The 17,557-nt window shown below is 31.7% G+C and overlaps 1 long non-coding RNA gene across 1 annotated transcript; it reads right to left on the bottom strand.

Moving 5' to 3' along the window:
* Positions 1-4,311: 4,311 nt before the first annotated feature.
* LOC142874958 (uncharacterized) lies at positions 4,312-10,520 on the bottom strand. Its single transcript, XR_012922543.1, has 3 exons — positions 10,467-10,520; positions 6,691-6,840; positions 4,312-4,515 (listed from the first exon to the last, which is right to left on the bottom strand). It is a non-coding gene; the product is annotated as an uncharacterized LOC142874958 (long non-coding RNA).
* Between the last annotated feature and the right edge of the window lie 7,037 nt (positions 10,521-17,557).

Below are 17,557 nucleotides of genomic sequence, written 5' to 3'. Positions count from 1 at the left end.
TTACTTCAAATATTTTTTTCTATTCTCATGTTCTTATGATATCCCATATTATGCTATGATATATCCTTTGAAGTATTATCAAAATTATTGAATACTCTATTCATTTTATATCAAGCCCTTTGTGTTTGCAATTTAGCCTGGGAATTTTTTTATGGGCCTATATTCAAGTTCACTTATTTTTTTCCTTGGCCATGTTCAATCTACTAATGAGACTTTCAACAGCATTCTTCATTTATGTTACTATGTATTTTAATTCTACCATAACATTTTAATTCTCTTTTTAAAAACAGCTTCACCTAGCTATAATTGATACATGAAGAATTGTGCAAATTTAGTGTGTAAATTTTCATGAGTTTGTACTTATGCAAACAACCATAATACTATCACCATAGTCAAGGTAATAGACATATACAACATCTTCCAGAGCTCCTTGTTTCCTTGTGACCCTTTTTGTTGTTTTTCTTGTTTTTGTTTTTTTTCTGTAATAATATTTAATATGAAATTTACCTTTGTTACACATTTTGAAGTTCATAATCCTACATTACCAACTAAAGACACTATGTTGTAGCACGTCTTTAGAACTTATTCACCTGTGTAACTGAAGTGTTATCTTTGAACAACTTCTTATTTCTCCCATTCTCTAGACATTTGCAGTCACCATTTTCTCTCTATTTTTAAAAGTTTGACTACTGTAGATACCATGTACTAGTGGAATTATGCAGTATTTGTTCTGTGTTTGGTTTATTTTACTTAGCATAATGTCTTTCAGTTTCATCCATGTTGTTGCAGATGACAAATTTTCTTCTTTTCAAGGTTAAATAATATTCTACTGTGTATATATACAGTATCCTTTCTTTATCCACTCATCTGTTGATGGACACTTGAATTATTTCCATATTTTAGCTATTTGAATGCTGCTGCAATGAATATTGTAGTGAAGATATCTCTTTGACAAACTGATTTCATTTCTTTTGGATGTATACATTGAAATGGGATTGCTGGATCATATGATGGTTCTATTTTAATTTTTGAGAGACCTTCATACTCTTTTCTTTAGTAGCTACAGCATCTTACATTTGTACCAACAATGTACAAGGTTTTGATTTCTCCATGTGTTTCTATCTTTCTGCTTAAATTACTTATCTGATGTTGCATTTGGTCTGCTTTGTCCATTAGAGCTCTTGACATACTACTTATAGTATTTTAAATTCGCTATCAGATAAATTCAACATCTGTGCCAAGACTGAGTCTGATTCTAATATGTGTTTTGTCTCTATGGACAGTGTTTTACATGTATTTTAGCAAGCCTTATAATTTCCTGTTGAAAGCCAGACATAAAGTATATGGTAACAGATAATATGATAAATACATCTTTAGCAGAAGGTATCTTGTTTATCTGACTAGGAACTGGGCTGTGTTCAATGTTCGTAGCTATAGGTGCCTGATGCTTCACATTTTTCTAATATCTGGTTTATGTCTTCCTGTATCCTTTGTTTTTTCCTAAAAACCCCTCCTTAGATAGGGTCTCTCTCTGTCTTACAACTCTTTCAGTTTTAATGACCTGTTATTATAGCAGAGCTGCATTGAAGTAATAAGATATGGGGGAGGGGAAGCAATTTATTATCTTATGACTAAATATCAGTCTTTCAAACGGCCTGTCTTCCTGGCCTATGACAGTCGCAGTGTTTCTCAGCTTTCTGCCCCTCCGCTGGTAAAAGAAAAAGTGTTATGAAGAATAAATATCCTGGGAATATTTTACAGTGGTTAGTCTTTCCCTAACCTTGCCAGAAACATGAGGGGATATTTCTTGGCTCTTTTCCTTCAGAACCTCATGGTTTTTTTGGATGTAAAACTGATGAAAGTATGATTCCTCTAACAGTTTGGCTCCTAGGTGTTTCTGGCTCTCATGTAAACCCACAGTCATCTTTCAGTAATTTATCAAAATTACTGTTTTAAGTCTTCCTACAGGAAGGAACTGACTGATTACAACTCCCACAGCTGCTGTTTTGGGTAAGCATAGCTTAGCTGTGGCTCCCTAAATTCACCTGTATCTCCAGATTTTGCAATGGTGGTTTTCTCAGTGGCCTCATTTCTCCGATAGGCTGAAAAAAAGATCACTGATTTTCAGTTTCTATAACATCTTTTCTCTTGTTGCTATAAGGACATGAATAACAACTTCCCAATATGACAGCTGAAACCTGAGTCATGCTTTTATTTTATTTTATTTAAAGTAAGAAGAAATAAATTATGGTATTTACTCACATATTCTCTTTTTTCATATACGAGAAGTATTATTTACCAAATGTTGGCCAAGTTGAGGTATTAATAAGTGTAAGGCTTCTGTGATGACCTATTCACAAAACTTACTGATTTCTTTCCTCATCCAATTAGATGAGGAATTCTTATATTTCTATGAATGTAAACCTCCTATGGATGTGTAAAAAAATACACATACACATAATCCTTGTGCACTTGACTAACTCATTGTCCTGAGCTTTATTCAACAGAAAAATAAATAATAAATGCAGATTTGATTCCCACTCTGGCATGGTGGCTCATGCCTGCAATCCTAGCACTGTGGGAGGCTGAGGTGGATGGATCGCTTGAGGTCAGGAGTTCAAGATCAGCCTAAGTAAGAGTGAGACCATCTCTACTAAAAATAGAAAAAATTAGCAGGGCATGGTAGCACATGCCTGTAGTCCCAGCTACTATGAAAATTGAGTCAGGAGGATTGCTGGAGCCCAGGAGTTTGAGGTTGCTGGGCTGATGCCTGAGCTAAACAGAGTGAGACTCTGTCTCAAAAACATATAAATAAATAAAAATTTAAAAAAAAGAAAAATAAATTAAATGAATAAATAAAAGATGATTTCCCATCTGGAAATAATGCTGAATCAAGTTTCTCTATGTTCCATTCTCAAACCAAACATAATCTGTTCGAAATTATGGCATCATTGACTTTAAAATAATATTTTATCAAGAAAAATGAGCCATAACTAACCAGTTCTGCTTTCTAAATTATGTGTGTATGTGGGTCCACACATATCTATTTGTTGTTTCATCTTTGAATATATAAGATTATGATTATAATAGAACTAAATATATTCTATTTTATAAAACTTTACTCCTTCTATTTTAAGAAGAAACATTTTATCTTCTGAAAACTAAGGCTCCATTTCCAGTGGTATAAATTTAAAATTTTGACCACTAATTATTCCAAACCCAGCACTAGCAAACTAGTATGAAGAATATGAAATATTTTATAGAAAAAAGTAGAAATAATATTAATTAATACAATAAAAATAGGAGAAAATGACCAATGGATATTAGGAATCCCAGATAAAATCATGCTAGAAAAATAAGTTTTAAGAAAATTATGTCTCCTACCTCATTGGACCCTTCTTCTCAAGCCATTCAAAATACAAGATCATTTTTCATAATATACTCAATAATATTATTGAACCTAACAAATTTGTAATCTATTTGGTTAGCTTAATTGGTTTGGGGATCTTATAATGTAGTAAAAATTCAATGATGAAACATAATTAGATTTTTCATACATATACACAATTACAGAAATATGGTGATTATAGAAGTGTGTCAATAATATTAAATAACATTTTATTCTCTAAATGAAGAAGGAAGTTTTTTTTTTTTTGGTTTCATCTAAGATTTTGAGGCAATTAATTTGGCAAAGTGAAGGAAAGTCAGGAAGAGTGACACTGATGTTAGATATGGTTTAAATAAAATTTAGGAAGGTGGATGACTTCATGGGATAAATGAGAATGTATGTCCTTTGACTCTTTAATGTTTTCCCTGTTACTTCTATCAGAACTTTAAAGCATAACTTATTCCAAATAGAGGCCATTCTCATTAAATTTTATAAATCTTCATGAGTTTAAGGCCATCATTGTTTTCCTCAGCTATTCAAAATAAAGCAATAAGCCACTTTATACCACTTTGAAAAAAAATCCAATACAAATATTTGAATAAAATATTTACTTCAAATAGGTCTGGATTCCACCTAGCTGATTTTTAAGTAGTTAGATACAGCTATGAATTAGAGAAGCTTTTCCTGAAATATATGGTAAAGCATAAAAATGTGATCAAATCTGAGATTGAAAAGTTTCTCAGAATTAAATGGAATTGGAGTTGAAAACAAAAGCTCTTTTGTTTCTCACCCACTTTAATACCATTTCTGTTCTTATGTTCCCTTTTTGTAAATATATATGTGAAAATTGTATATACCAGTGACAGTAGGAACTTGACATTTCATAGGAACAAGAAGACAAAAGATGTATTATATTATTACTGTGTTATTTTTTCAATCTGTTCAGCGGTGTTTTATTTTCAGTCATAACTGGAATATAAGTATGTCTGAGTAAAGATATTACCTTTCTCCTTTTCAGTGCCACTTCTATTCATTCGTGGCTTGACATTCATCTTTGGATACCACAGAGTCAATGTAAACCACATTAAAGATGACATTTTGCACTATTGTCAGACATTTCCACAGGTCTACGAGTCAAAAATAAATTTATTTACTATGTTTCTTTTTTAATGGCTTCAATATATGTATTCCAAGCTTATGTATATAGCTTATTTATACACACACTATGCAATTTCATTTACATTCTTATTGAGTTCAGACAGAAAATGCCAGGTATGCACCAGACTGTATTTAGAGCTCTCTATTTTATTGTCAGCACAAAGATTTTCAAACATATCTCCTCACAAATATGCACATGCATAATTCCATGCCCTCCACTGCAGGGCAATAAGTTAGGTTTTAGAAATGTTTAAAGCAGTCTTTGTGCAATATGATTTTCCCCTCCAGTATTCTAACATTTTTCTACATGAAACATATCCAAAAATGGATGAAGTAATTTTCCCAAAGGGAAACTTAGTATAAAAATTATATGCTTCATAAACTCTCTGCAATATAGCCTCTGTCTATATTTTAACCAACACATATCTATTTAGCAAAAACTTAATGCAAATCTTCATGATGTTAAAGATTTGTAGTAGTTGTTGGTAGAAAGTTAATAGTGTCTTTGTCATGCCAATAAGGATCATTTAATTCAATTGAAAACAGATATACAAAACATTTCATTGATTATAAGAAAATATAATTTAAATAACATGCATTTAAATAATACTTGCTGGGAGTAAGAGGGGGAAAAAAAGCCCAACAATTCATTTTCACAAAGGAATATCAAGAAAGTGAGATGTTAAGTAGTTAACTCTTAATCTGGGCTTTTAAAGACAGAATTTAAGGGTGCAGAGAAGTATCACACCAGGCCAAGGCCAAAATCAAAGAAATAGTAGCATTAAGCTGTGTTATAATGTGTTCTGATTATAAAAGTGGCCTGGATTGTCAACAGTACTATTCATAAAATGCATGAGAATTTGTGTTATAGCACTGAACAGGTAAATAAGAAAAATTTAGGTCAGTCTCTATCAAATGCATTTAATGTGAGCAGAAATCTATTGTGGGCTCACCCCTTCAAAATTCTCCAGAGGCACTAACTGGGTGGTAAAATATTAAACATGTACATGCCACACAGAACCAAAATATTGAATTCACAATGTACATACACACACACTGAGCTGTTTTGGTCCTAAGTGTTTGTAATTTTCCAATTACTAAGTTAAGTTGTATGCATTCATTATCTCATAGGGTCCTCTTTAGAACTCTAGGTGGTCAATATTTATATTTGCATTTAATTTTCAAGTTATTTCGGGCTCAGTAAGTTTACATAACTTACCCTCAGTGCTTAATAATTGGTAGTAGAATCAGGATTTGTATTCCCATATGAGCTCAGAACCAATATTCTACTTTGCCTTAAATAATGTTTCCAACATGCCCCAAATTAAAATAGAACAAGAGAGTTCCTGGAATTCAAACCTGAACCACAGCTCAATGATTTGCTTAAATACACTTTTGATGTCCTTTTTCCTCTGCTTCATGTATGGTTAAGAACATAATTTATAGAATTAATGTGCATCTGGCTTTACCCCCTACTGGATATATATATATATATATATATATTTAGAAAAAGTATCTTATGTTCTCTATGAAACATTTTATTTATAAGTATAATGGGGGAAACAGCCATCTTGTTGTCCTGTGGGTTATATAAAATACAGTGTTAAATGTGCTCAAAATATTTCTTGACATTAGTAGGTGCCCAAAAAATGTTAAATACATTATTATAATTGTTTATTATCATTATTATTATTGACAAGTATTACCTTGAATCTCAGTACTTTGATCTATCTCTTGGTTAGGTGACATTTTATAAATATAATTAGGCTGATATAATGAATAGTAAAATAATACTACAAAACAGAATGTGAAAAGTTCATGAAGCATCTCTTTAATTTTTGTTCTGAGAAATTATTATTAGTGATAAAACATCCAGACACCCCAAATGAATACCCGCAAACATTATCTCCCCTCTAGTGTTTGAGGAATAGACCACATTCCTCCCTCAGAAGAGGAATTCTGATACTTACAGCATTTTTACCTGTAAACACAAAATTCTAGCCACTCTTCTGACCTGTCTTCAGCCTATGTCTACTTCAATCCATCTGCAACAAAAATAATCTTCTCAAGTGTCACTTTGTTGATAACACATCCATCACAGAAATCTACACTGACTCACAATGTTTTTGGGGATGAATATATACCTTTTTTTACCTAGATGGGGCATTTGAGCCCTAATTCAACTCTTGTTTTACAGATGTAAGACTTGGAGACTCTGAGAAGTTGGCTTTCATTTATTCTCTCATTTAGCATTTTCTATCATGTCCACTGGGTATCAGACATCATGGCAGACACTGTAGATACAAATATTAATCAATGATATTACTACTATTCAGGAGATTATATTTTATTGGAGGACACAGATGTGTAAATGAATACATAATGAAACAAATATTAAATACATATGATCCAGTATTTAATTGAATATACCTTTGAGTCATCCAAAGTGGATTTTATTTAGTCTTAGGTTACAACTTGTGCTTTTGATATTAGAAAATTTTACATTTTTGAGTCTTCAATTTTATTATCTTTAAGATGGGGCTGAAAATGCCTTTCTATATATATATATATATACATATATATATTTAATAAGCAATGATATTTTTAAAAGTTATTTTTAAATAGACATATAAAATTGTATGTATTTATCATATACAATATAATATTTTGAAGTTTATATACAATGTGTAATGGTGAAATCTAGCTTATTAACAAATACCTCACATAGTTATCATTTCTGTGGTGAGAATACTTAATATCTAATCTCTTAGCATTTTTCAAGAATACAATATATGTTTAACTATAGTCAACATGCTGTAAGTAGATCTCTTGAACTTCTCTCTCCAATCTAATTGTTTTACAGTGTATATAAATTACATATAAAATATCAAAAAATATTATTCCCCATGCTTCATTTGTAGGATTCCTCATAGATCTAATACAGTTCTATAGGGAAAATTTTTCAACTATAAATAGAAAGATGTGACTAACTGTCCTATTTAGGAAAATGGAACATTACCTGCTTTGTCATAAAGAATGTGTTGAATTTCTCTGAGAATAAAAGAGCAGGGATGGGACTTCCAGAATGGCAGAGTGAGGACCTTCAAAAATACTCTCCCTCATAAGAGCAACAACAACATAGGCGACAAATTGTCAAAGTCAAGACTTTCAGAATTCTGTAAATTAACCAATAATGAAACAACTATAGAAAATCTGCTGAACTTTAGTAAGAAAAGCAGGATTTGTGGCAATATATCTTGGCCTACTCCCATCTCTTTCTCCCTAGCTCTGCAGTGGCCTTGAAACCTAGCGAGGCTACAGCCACAGTAACTCAGAAAACAGTTTTATTGCCACTGGTAAATGCAAACCATGTCTGGAGTCCTTCAAAGTCCTATACTTAGAGATGGTTCACTCTTACACTTATCTGACAGCTTCTAGAAAAGTACCAGTTGCATGATCCTGTTATTGTTTGGCCTAACTCAGGGCTCACATCAAGAGAGGAGCCCTATCTCCAAAGGGTTTTTGAAAACATTCAGTGAAAAAAAATTTAACATCAAGCTGTGATACATGTTGGGGCAAAAAAGAGGCTGACCAAAAATGTAAAGGGAAAATCTGGGGAAAGAGATGTCCATAGGGGTTTTGAAAAATCTCTGAAAGATTGTACAAGGGCAAAGATGTGTTTATGTCCCAAAAGACCAGAGATAGTCCCAAACTCTCCCCAAACAGTCACCTCTGATTGTTCTCAAGTCAATTTAAAGTACCAGGGTATCATAAGAGAATGACTGGTAAAGCTGAATCCAAGATTCACAGATCTTCTCAAATGTAATGAAGTTCTCTAAAACCTTGTGTACTGGAGACACAGTTCTTCCTGGTATAAATGCCCTAGGGGCAAGGCATTCCTTGTATTTTCTAAGTTTTGTGAGTGTATGTATGCACATGTGCATGTGTGTACTTTGGAGTAGTCAGAGATAGTGTTGTATAAATCTCATGTGTGCCTTTTATTTATTTGGGTTCTGTAGATGCGATAAACAGGAAAAATAAATTATTTTTCTGAGGTCCCGAGGACACTATTTACAGTCTAATGTGAGATGCCATACTCTGTAGCAGAAAAAGAAACCCCATTTTAGAATTTGAAACTGAGAGATGGCTTATGAAGATAGAGACAGGATGTACCAATACGTTGATAATCTCCTCCCCATAAACTTAAGGTTTAAGCCAAATACAATATGAAAAGAAAATTGGAGAACGGTGAAAAACAGGACTTAAACTCCATGCCTCACGCTACCCTATGAAGGAATTTCCGTAAAGAAATTTCTGATACTACCTCCACTCATAGTTGCTTCTTCCTTTGGAGGAATAATTGATCATATCCATGAGTTTGGGAAAAAGAGCTGAACCTGTTTAACTCCGCCCTTGCTATGGTCTTCCTTGCTTTAAGATATATAATAAGCTTAGCTCTGTAAGGACAGCAGAGATATGAGGCTTTGGGGAGAATAGTTATATTTAGGAGGGGTATTAGCAAATTCCTTCGGTCACAAAACAAAGCCACATGTTCCAAACAGCTTTTTCAGAAATAGATATGATGTGCTGATATGCGTCTGTTTGATTCTTAGAGTTCTCCATCATTCAACTCAGGTGTGGGGAGAGCGCTATTATTTATTGATCCCTTAAAATCATAACAGCTTGCATAGTTTTTATCTAATTAAAAACAGAATTTGTTGAATAAATGAGATAATTATTTTTGAATAATACCACAATAAAAACTGAAGCGCTCACTCATGGGATGCCTTAGAGCTCTGGTTTGAAAAATGTTTCGATCTTTCACACTGTTGAGAGACTGGTGAATACTTGAGATGTCTCCCCAGAAAACATATACTTCTGAATAAATTTAATGATACAACTTCAGAGTTCATGGACTCTAGGTGAATAGCCACTCCTTAGAAAAGTTTTTAAAATCAAGTCAATCTACAAATTAATTTCCACATGATAAACAGTATTCACTGTACCTTTTACACTTAAAGCTGTTTCATGAGTGCTTTACGATTGAGTATAAGGTAAACCACCAGAAAAATTATATATAAAGCCATCATTATAGTTAAGTGAAACTGGAATAGTAATACTCAGAGTTATTAAAATGACACATTTTCATTATTATTTCACATATATGACTTTATAAAGTGCCAAGTGATATAAAAAATTAACAATACTTTAGCAATGTTTATTTTCCATTTTTGGTATAAGTATATATCTTAAAAACAATGGAGAAATGTATATATGATCCGAAGTGTCCCAACGTTTAGTTATTTTCAAAGTTCATTATCATTTTATCTCTAATTTGGACAAAAAAAAACCATCTATGATATAAACTGATAAATATAAGTATATGAGATCAAATAAATAATTTGATTTTAAGAAATATGCTAATTAAAACTTTAAATTTAATAAAACCTATTTTTATGTCCTTGCATGCTGTAGTCTAAACTCATGCACATGATATAACACCTTGTGCTAATTCATAAAAAAATGCTTTAAGAAGCAGTGGTACACAAAATTTGACATATAATGGCAAATATTAAGTAATGGCAAATAATTCTCTTAATAACTGTGGTAGGCTGATAATGGTTCCCAAAGTTATATTTATGTCCTAATCCCTGAAACCTGCAAATGTTACCTTATTTATAAAATGGTCTGTGCAGATGTGTTAAAAGAAAAGACCTTGAAACAAATTTATCATCCTGGATAATTTGGGTGAGCTCCAAATGTCATCACAAGTACCCTTAGAAGAGAAAGACAGAGACAGATTAGACTACCATACACCCAGAGGAGAAGGAAATGTGAAGTCAAGCAGAAATATGTGGCCACATGTCAAAGAATGCCAACAGCCACCAGAAGTTAGAGGAAGTAAGAAACAGATTTTTACCCTGTGGTCTCTGGAGGGAGTGTGGACATGCTGATACCTTGATTTCATAATTCTGGACTCTAGAACTGTGAGATAATAAATACATAAACTCTAGAACTGTTGTTTTAAGCCACTATTTGGGGTCATTTGTTCATGCCAGCTAATGCAAACTAATACAATAGGCAATATCAATTAAGCACTGACTCCTTTAGGCATTCTCCAAAGGGCTTTTTTTACTTCTGTTCACTCTTTCAAATTGTTGAAGATTAATAACTTTCATATGTTATTCTTCAAAACAGTTATTATTCTAAGTATTTCACATAAATAAACACATGAAATCTTAAAAATAATTGTACAAAATAACAATAATACCTTAATTTTACCGAGGTTAAAACTGATACAGAGAAAGTTAATTATTTTTCTCCAGAGCTAAATTGTAAATATCTGTCTCCAGATTCTATACTCGTAACCAATATACCATGATGCCCATCTGAAATATTAGACCTAAAACATTGCAAATTAATACTCCTTCTTTCCCCTATATTTCATGTAAGAAAAGTGAAACAAAAGAGGATTAAGTGAATCCCATTTTGTCATATTGTTAGTGATTCAGGCAGGGTTTGAATCCATACAGCTTGACAAAATAATCTGGATTTTCAAAAATTATGCTATCCTGTCTCTTAGTTTATTAGACTGAGTCTATTTTTCCATAACATACTATCCACGGGAGCAAATAATCTGAAATATCTATGAATTATGGCCACATTGAAAAATTGCTCAGATATTCAATAAATGCTATTAACAGAAAATTTGTCTTAAGAGTTTGCAGTAATTTGCAAATATAATTCAGAATGAAGAATTTTACCTAATGTAAACAGATACTGTTACAACCTCTATGCAAATTTCAATTTCACAATCAATTTTGAAGCCTTTCTATAATGAGAAATTGCAAAATATTCTTAAAAATGAATTGGCATGTAAATTCCAAATACTATCCTCCCAAAGAAAATCTACTGTATTTAAACATCTGTTTTCAGTTTTAAAAAAATTTAAGAAACCATTACAGAACCATTAGATAATATTGTTTCAATTAAGCTTCTTGTGAATCTTAGAATGTATATGCTATTGTAAATTACAATGTTTGAAATTTACTGCATAAATAGTTCAAAGTTTTACTATTCCTATTTTTTCTCAGTGACTCAGTGAATAGCTGAGACTTACTTACCATGTTCTTTTTTTCTATATATTGTTATCATACCCTCTCATTAACAACCTACATGCATGCCACACACACCTACACATACTCACACATGATAATTTTAGGTATTTTGAGAAAATGCTAAAAAAGAAAAACCTACCACATTTTTTCAATGCTAAAAAATTCTATTAAATGGGTTTTAACAACAGTAAATTGATCTAAATAATTAATATGTACATACATATATAAGGTATATATGAATATATGGTTTTCGTTCAAATTCATATAGCAAATTCACATACAATCTATTCTTAGTGTCAATAGATCTGTTAGCAGTAAACTATAAACTATTAGTTGTGTTGGGACAGCTAAATTAAACTAATGTTTGGTTAGTCTTCTGAAACAATTATATTTATATGTTTTGAAGGATTTTGCAACTGTTAAATATTTTGGAAATAAAACAAAGAACTAATTTCTCAAAGTTTTTTCCTGTAATAAGATTTCAATTAAATGCTTTTAATTTTTAAATCAGTAATGGTTCTAAATAGTTGGGGTTTGGGGATGGAAACTTTATATCTTTCTTAACTGTTGCACTTTACCTTCTATATATTTTTAACTTTGTAGTTGTTTCTTGTTCTTCTACAATGTACAGTGAAAAAAAATCTTCCTGAGTCTAAATAAATCCAATATGAGAGACAATTTTGAAAAAGATAATGACTGAGAACATTATATGGATATTTATTAGACTCAGACATCCACAGATTCTGGAAAAAAATTTATCTCAAGCAAAAAAAATATAATTGCATACATCATATCAGATGCAAAGGGGTAGGGGAGCAGAGGTTTAAAATAAATGAGAAGAAAAGCGGATAATATGCATGTTGATGTTTAATTATAGTATCTGCAGACATTAATAGTGAAATTAGAAAGATAGTGGGATATTGTTTTTAAAAGGCTGGAAAAAAAATCATGTTGGTCTACAGTTTTAGTCCTAGTTATCTATCAAACTAGAATGGGACACGAATAGAAGATTAGGAGAAACTACTAAAACAAATACTAAAACATTCTTTAGAAAGAAGAAAAATAATCTCAGAAGGAAGCTTTGAGGTATAAGAAGGAATCTTAAAAAATAAAATAAGTAAAATTATAAGTATAATTTGGCTTATAAAAATATATAACATAAGAGAATATATATATAAGATAGCCAAGAATGTCAAGGATTCATAAGAGATAGGATGATTGGATTTAGAATGCTTATGCTCATTGTAGAGATAATTCTTAAATCTAGAGTTTAGGTTTACTACATGTGTTAAATGGTGTAAAGTCTAAAAGATTAAAATTTATTCATTTATTTCAGACATAGTCTTGAGAAAAAGAGACTTTAAAAATACTATAATCATCTCAAAACCACGTATGAAAAGAGATATGGGAAGATCTTAAATGAGAACATATAACACAAGATAAAATCACAAGTGAAATTATATCATTATTAGAAAAAAATTCAGCTACTAGTTATTTATAGAGGCCCTCATTAAACTAATATATAGAGAACTTTAAGGTAAGGAAATGTAAAGGAAAAATATGCCAAGCAAAGACTTAACAACAACAACAAAGATAGTGTCAGACTATTAATGGTTATAAAGAGAAAACTGGGAAATATATTCTTAAAAGGAAAGAATAAAGAGACAAGCAGGTTTACTTTTTTAAAAAAACCAAAGAATGTGCAAGGGTTTGGAAATATGGAAAGAAATAGAATCAGAAAAAGAGAGGGAGAGAGAGAGATTTTGAAAGTAAGAACAACTAGTGGAAGTAAAATCCAGAGATCTGGTGGGAATGTTTTCTTCTTACAGATGGAAGAATTAATGTTTTAGAATAGCAGCTATTCATAAATTATTAATCTGCAACAAAATACAAAGGAAATGAAAACACATTTGAAAGCATGGGGAGGATATATGAAAACAAATACTTTGTTTTCCTTTATTTCCTTTATTTTTCTCTCTACCATTTTTTTCTTCTACTGTGCATAGAAGGTTCACACTATTGTGTTAAATAACCTCATTTAATAACTAAAATAAAAGGCAGCTTCAGTGGTTTCTGGTGAAGGGGATAAATGGTAGTTTAATTACTGGAGCTGTGGCTATTACAATCCTGGTGCAGATCACTAATTCTAAACCAGTCCCATCTGTCTTTTCTTTTAGAAAAACTATGGCTGTCAAAACCTACTGGATTTTACTTTTCTAAAATGATGAACAGACTGTATTCCAGGATTCTTTGTCATATCATTAACACAAAAAGCAATTAATGAACCACTCCACAGTTCAGCAACTTACGTTATCAATTACAAGTCATAAAAATAAAAGCGTGTCTCTTCCTTGTTGATTTGTTTTCAAATTTTCGAGATCTATAATGTACAGTGGGCTGTAATATAATGGATAGTGGGAATTAAATTTATAGTTATTGCTATTTACTAAGAAAGGCATATATGAAGTCTAGTCAATATTATAAATTCCTGGGGATCATGAATTATTTATCACTTTTAATTTTTAAAGATTTTTTTTAACCTAGTGATTTGAAATAAGGTTTTACTGATGTTCATACTGGCAAAGTCCACACAACTTTCCTTATTGTTTATCATTACTTAATTCTAGGAGCAAGTATTGTCTACATTGAGGATTTTAGTTTGCCGGTATTAGAAATCCCTTAAAATATTCATTTACAATTTGGAATAAAATTTGAAATTACTGATATCCCCTACATGGGGTAGTAAAATTATTTTCTTTCCTTTTTCTTTTTTTCCCCTACAAATCAGGGATAAAAAAGAAAAAAGAGAAAAAGGAAAGGAAGAATAATACCCATATTAACTGCCTCATATAGTACTGATAAACATCCTTATGTGAGAACATTGCCTTCTTAGTTACTTTCATAAAATTAAACACAAGTGTCTAAGAAACTTTGATCTTTGTGTTGCTGGAGATCTTTGTGTTGCTGGAGATCTTTGTGTTGCTGTTTTTAAGTTTTGTTTTTCACTTATATCAATGGTCAAGTAACCACATAGATTTTGAATAGTTATTTTAAAATTCATATTTATGTGGAAGTAGTCCATTTATCTGCTATTCTGTCAGTTCTTTAACTTCATTTTCCTTTTTTAGGAGAAGCCATAGGGACTAATGCATTTTTATGATATTCTGACATTATAAGCATTATGGAGCAAATTTTAGATTAATATTTGGTAGATCCACTGAACATTTGAGTATGCTATTTAAAGATAGTATTCTCTAAGTCTAAGGATTAAATAAAGAATTGATGTGCTTAAATCTTCATTATATATGTATAGACATTTTTTAATTCCAAAAGTAGATTTTAAATATGAATCCACCATTAGAACTATGATTCCTTAAATTTTTTGGAGTATGGCACTGATGAGTATAAGATAGGCAATAATTATTACCACAAAAATCATAAATATGCATTTTTCACATGCTAACGAGCCCTAAAATTATACAGGCTTTTTAATTTTATTTTTTATTTCAAAATATTAAGGGCATACATATGCTTTTTAAATTTTTTTTTATTTCAGCATATGACAGGGTACAAATGTTTAGTTTACATATATTGGCTTTGCTTCACCTGAGTCAGAGCTTCAAGCATGTCCATCCCCCAGATGGTGTGCACCGCACCCATTAGGTGTGAATATACCTATCCTCTCCTCCCTTCTCCCATCTGCCCAACATACATATGTTTTTGTCACATAGATACCTTGTATAAGGTTTATGTTGGGGATTTTAGTGTGTCCATCATGAGAGTAGTGTTCATTGTACCCAATAGGTAAGTTTTACCCCTCATTTTCTCCCACTCACCCCCTTCCTGTTTTCCAATGTCCTTTACATCTCTTTGTTCCCATGTGTGCCCATCATTTAGCTTCCAAATATTAGAGAGTGCATGTGGTATTTGGTTTTCCATTCCTGAGATAGTTCACTTGGAATAATGGTCTCCAGTTCCATCCATGTTGCTGCAAAAGACATAATTTCACTCCTTTTTATAGATAAGTAGTACTTCATGGTATGTTTTTTTTTTTTTTTTTTTTTTTTTGTGTGTGTGTGTGTGTGTGTGTATACACACCACATTTTCTTTATCCACTCATGAACTGGTGGACATTTAGGCTGATTCTCCATCTTTGCAACAGTGAATTGTGTTGTGAGAAGCATTTGAGTACAGGTGTCTTTTTGAGGAAATTACTTCTTTTCCTCTGGGTAGCCTGGTAATTGAATAAAAGTAGAGATATAGATTATATAGAGTGGAATAGATTAGAGAATCTAGAAATAAAAGTATCTACCTACAATGAACCGATCTTCAACAAAGTGGACAACAATATACACTGGGGAAAGGAAGTCCTATTCAATAAGTGGTTCTGGAAAAACTGCATAGCCACATTCAGAAGAATGAAACAGGATCCCTATCTCTTGCTATATACAACAGTTAACTCAAGGTGGATAAAAGACTTAAATGTAAGACATAAAACCATAAAAATTCTAGAAGAAAACATAGGGAAAAGTCTTCTAGACATTGACTTTGGAAAAGAATTTACAAATAAGACTCCAAAGGAAAACACAACAAAAACAAAAATAAATAAATTACAATTAATTAAATTAAAAAGCTTCTGCACAACAAAGGAAATAATAAACAGAATTAATAGACAACCCACAGAATAGGAGAAAATATTCGCAAACTATACTTTCAACAAAGGACTAATATCCATAATCTACAAAGAACTCAAACTAATTAGCAAGGGAAAAAACATTAAAAAATAGGCAGAAAACATGAACAGAAGTTTTTAAAAGAAAGACAGACAAATGGCTAACAAATATATGACAAAATATTTAACTTTACTAAGCACCAGGAAAATTCAAATTAAAACCACTGTAAGATTCCACCTTGCCATTTTCAGAATGGCTATTATTAAAAAATCAAAAAATAGTAGATGTTGGCATAGATACAGAGAAATAGGAACATTTATATACTGTTGGTGGGACTTCAGGTTAGTGCAGCCTCTATGGAAAACAGTATGGGGATTCCACAAAGAAATAAATATAGACTTATCATTCTGTTCAGTAATCCAATTGCTGGGTTTCCACACATGCTTCTTTAAATTGTAGGTTTAGGTTTTAGGGTTTTTTATTCAATTTCTTTTGTTTCTCCTGCTTCTTTGGCATGTGTAAATGTTGGATTGTTTAAAGTTCCAGCTCTAAAACAGTTTTTCAGCCTTATCAACCCTTTTTCTATCATATGCCAGATTATCATCTCTAATGCTATACTTAATGGTGCAAGGGTTGTAATGGTGTAAGGTATTTTCTTTTCAATTTTTCTAATGTACTTCAGCTACTTCAGTATGGCTCGATGTTTTTGTGTGTTTTAGATTAAAAGTGTAATCCAGAGAATTGGTATGATCAATTATATCTGGGTAAACATCAGACCTCAGTCATCCAAGGATATGTAATAGCAGTAATAATAGCAAAATAGCAATAATACTAATTGAATTTCATATAAATGACCCTGTTTTCCTTCACAAAAATAAGTGAGGTATTGCTCTATTTTGAAAACATGAGAACTAAGACTTGGAAATTTTGTGACTTTTCCATAGATCACACATCTAGAAATTGGCAGAGTGTAGAATTAAATTCTGTCCTTCTGGCTTAGTTACAGTTTTCATTTACAAAGCCACGGCTGCTAGTCAAGAAAACACTCAAAGGAAAAAAGCTTTTTAAAGAGAATGTATCAGTTTTATTTATGTAGAATTTCAAACACCTGTACTTACCACCATCCAGCCCTCTATAGCAGGCATCCTCAAACTACGACCAGCGGGCCACATGCGGGTGTTTTTGCCCCTTTGTTTTTTTACTTCAAAATAAGATATGTG

The sequence above is a fragment of the Microcebus murinus genome, chromosome 13 (genome assembly GCF_040939455.1).
Source record: "Microcebus murinus isolate Inina chromosome 13, M.murinus_Inina_mat1.0, whole genome shotgun sequence".
NCBI lineage: Eukaryota > Metazoa > Chordata > Mammalia > Primates > Cheirogaleidae > Microcebus > Microcebus murinus.
The sequence above is the reverse complement of the archived record's forward strand: the minus strand, read 5'-3'. Positions and strand labels throughout refer to the sequence as shown.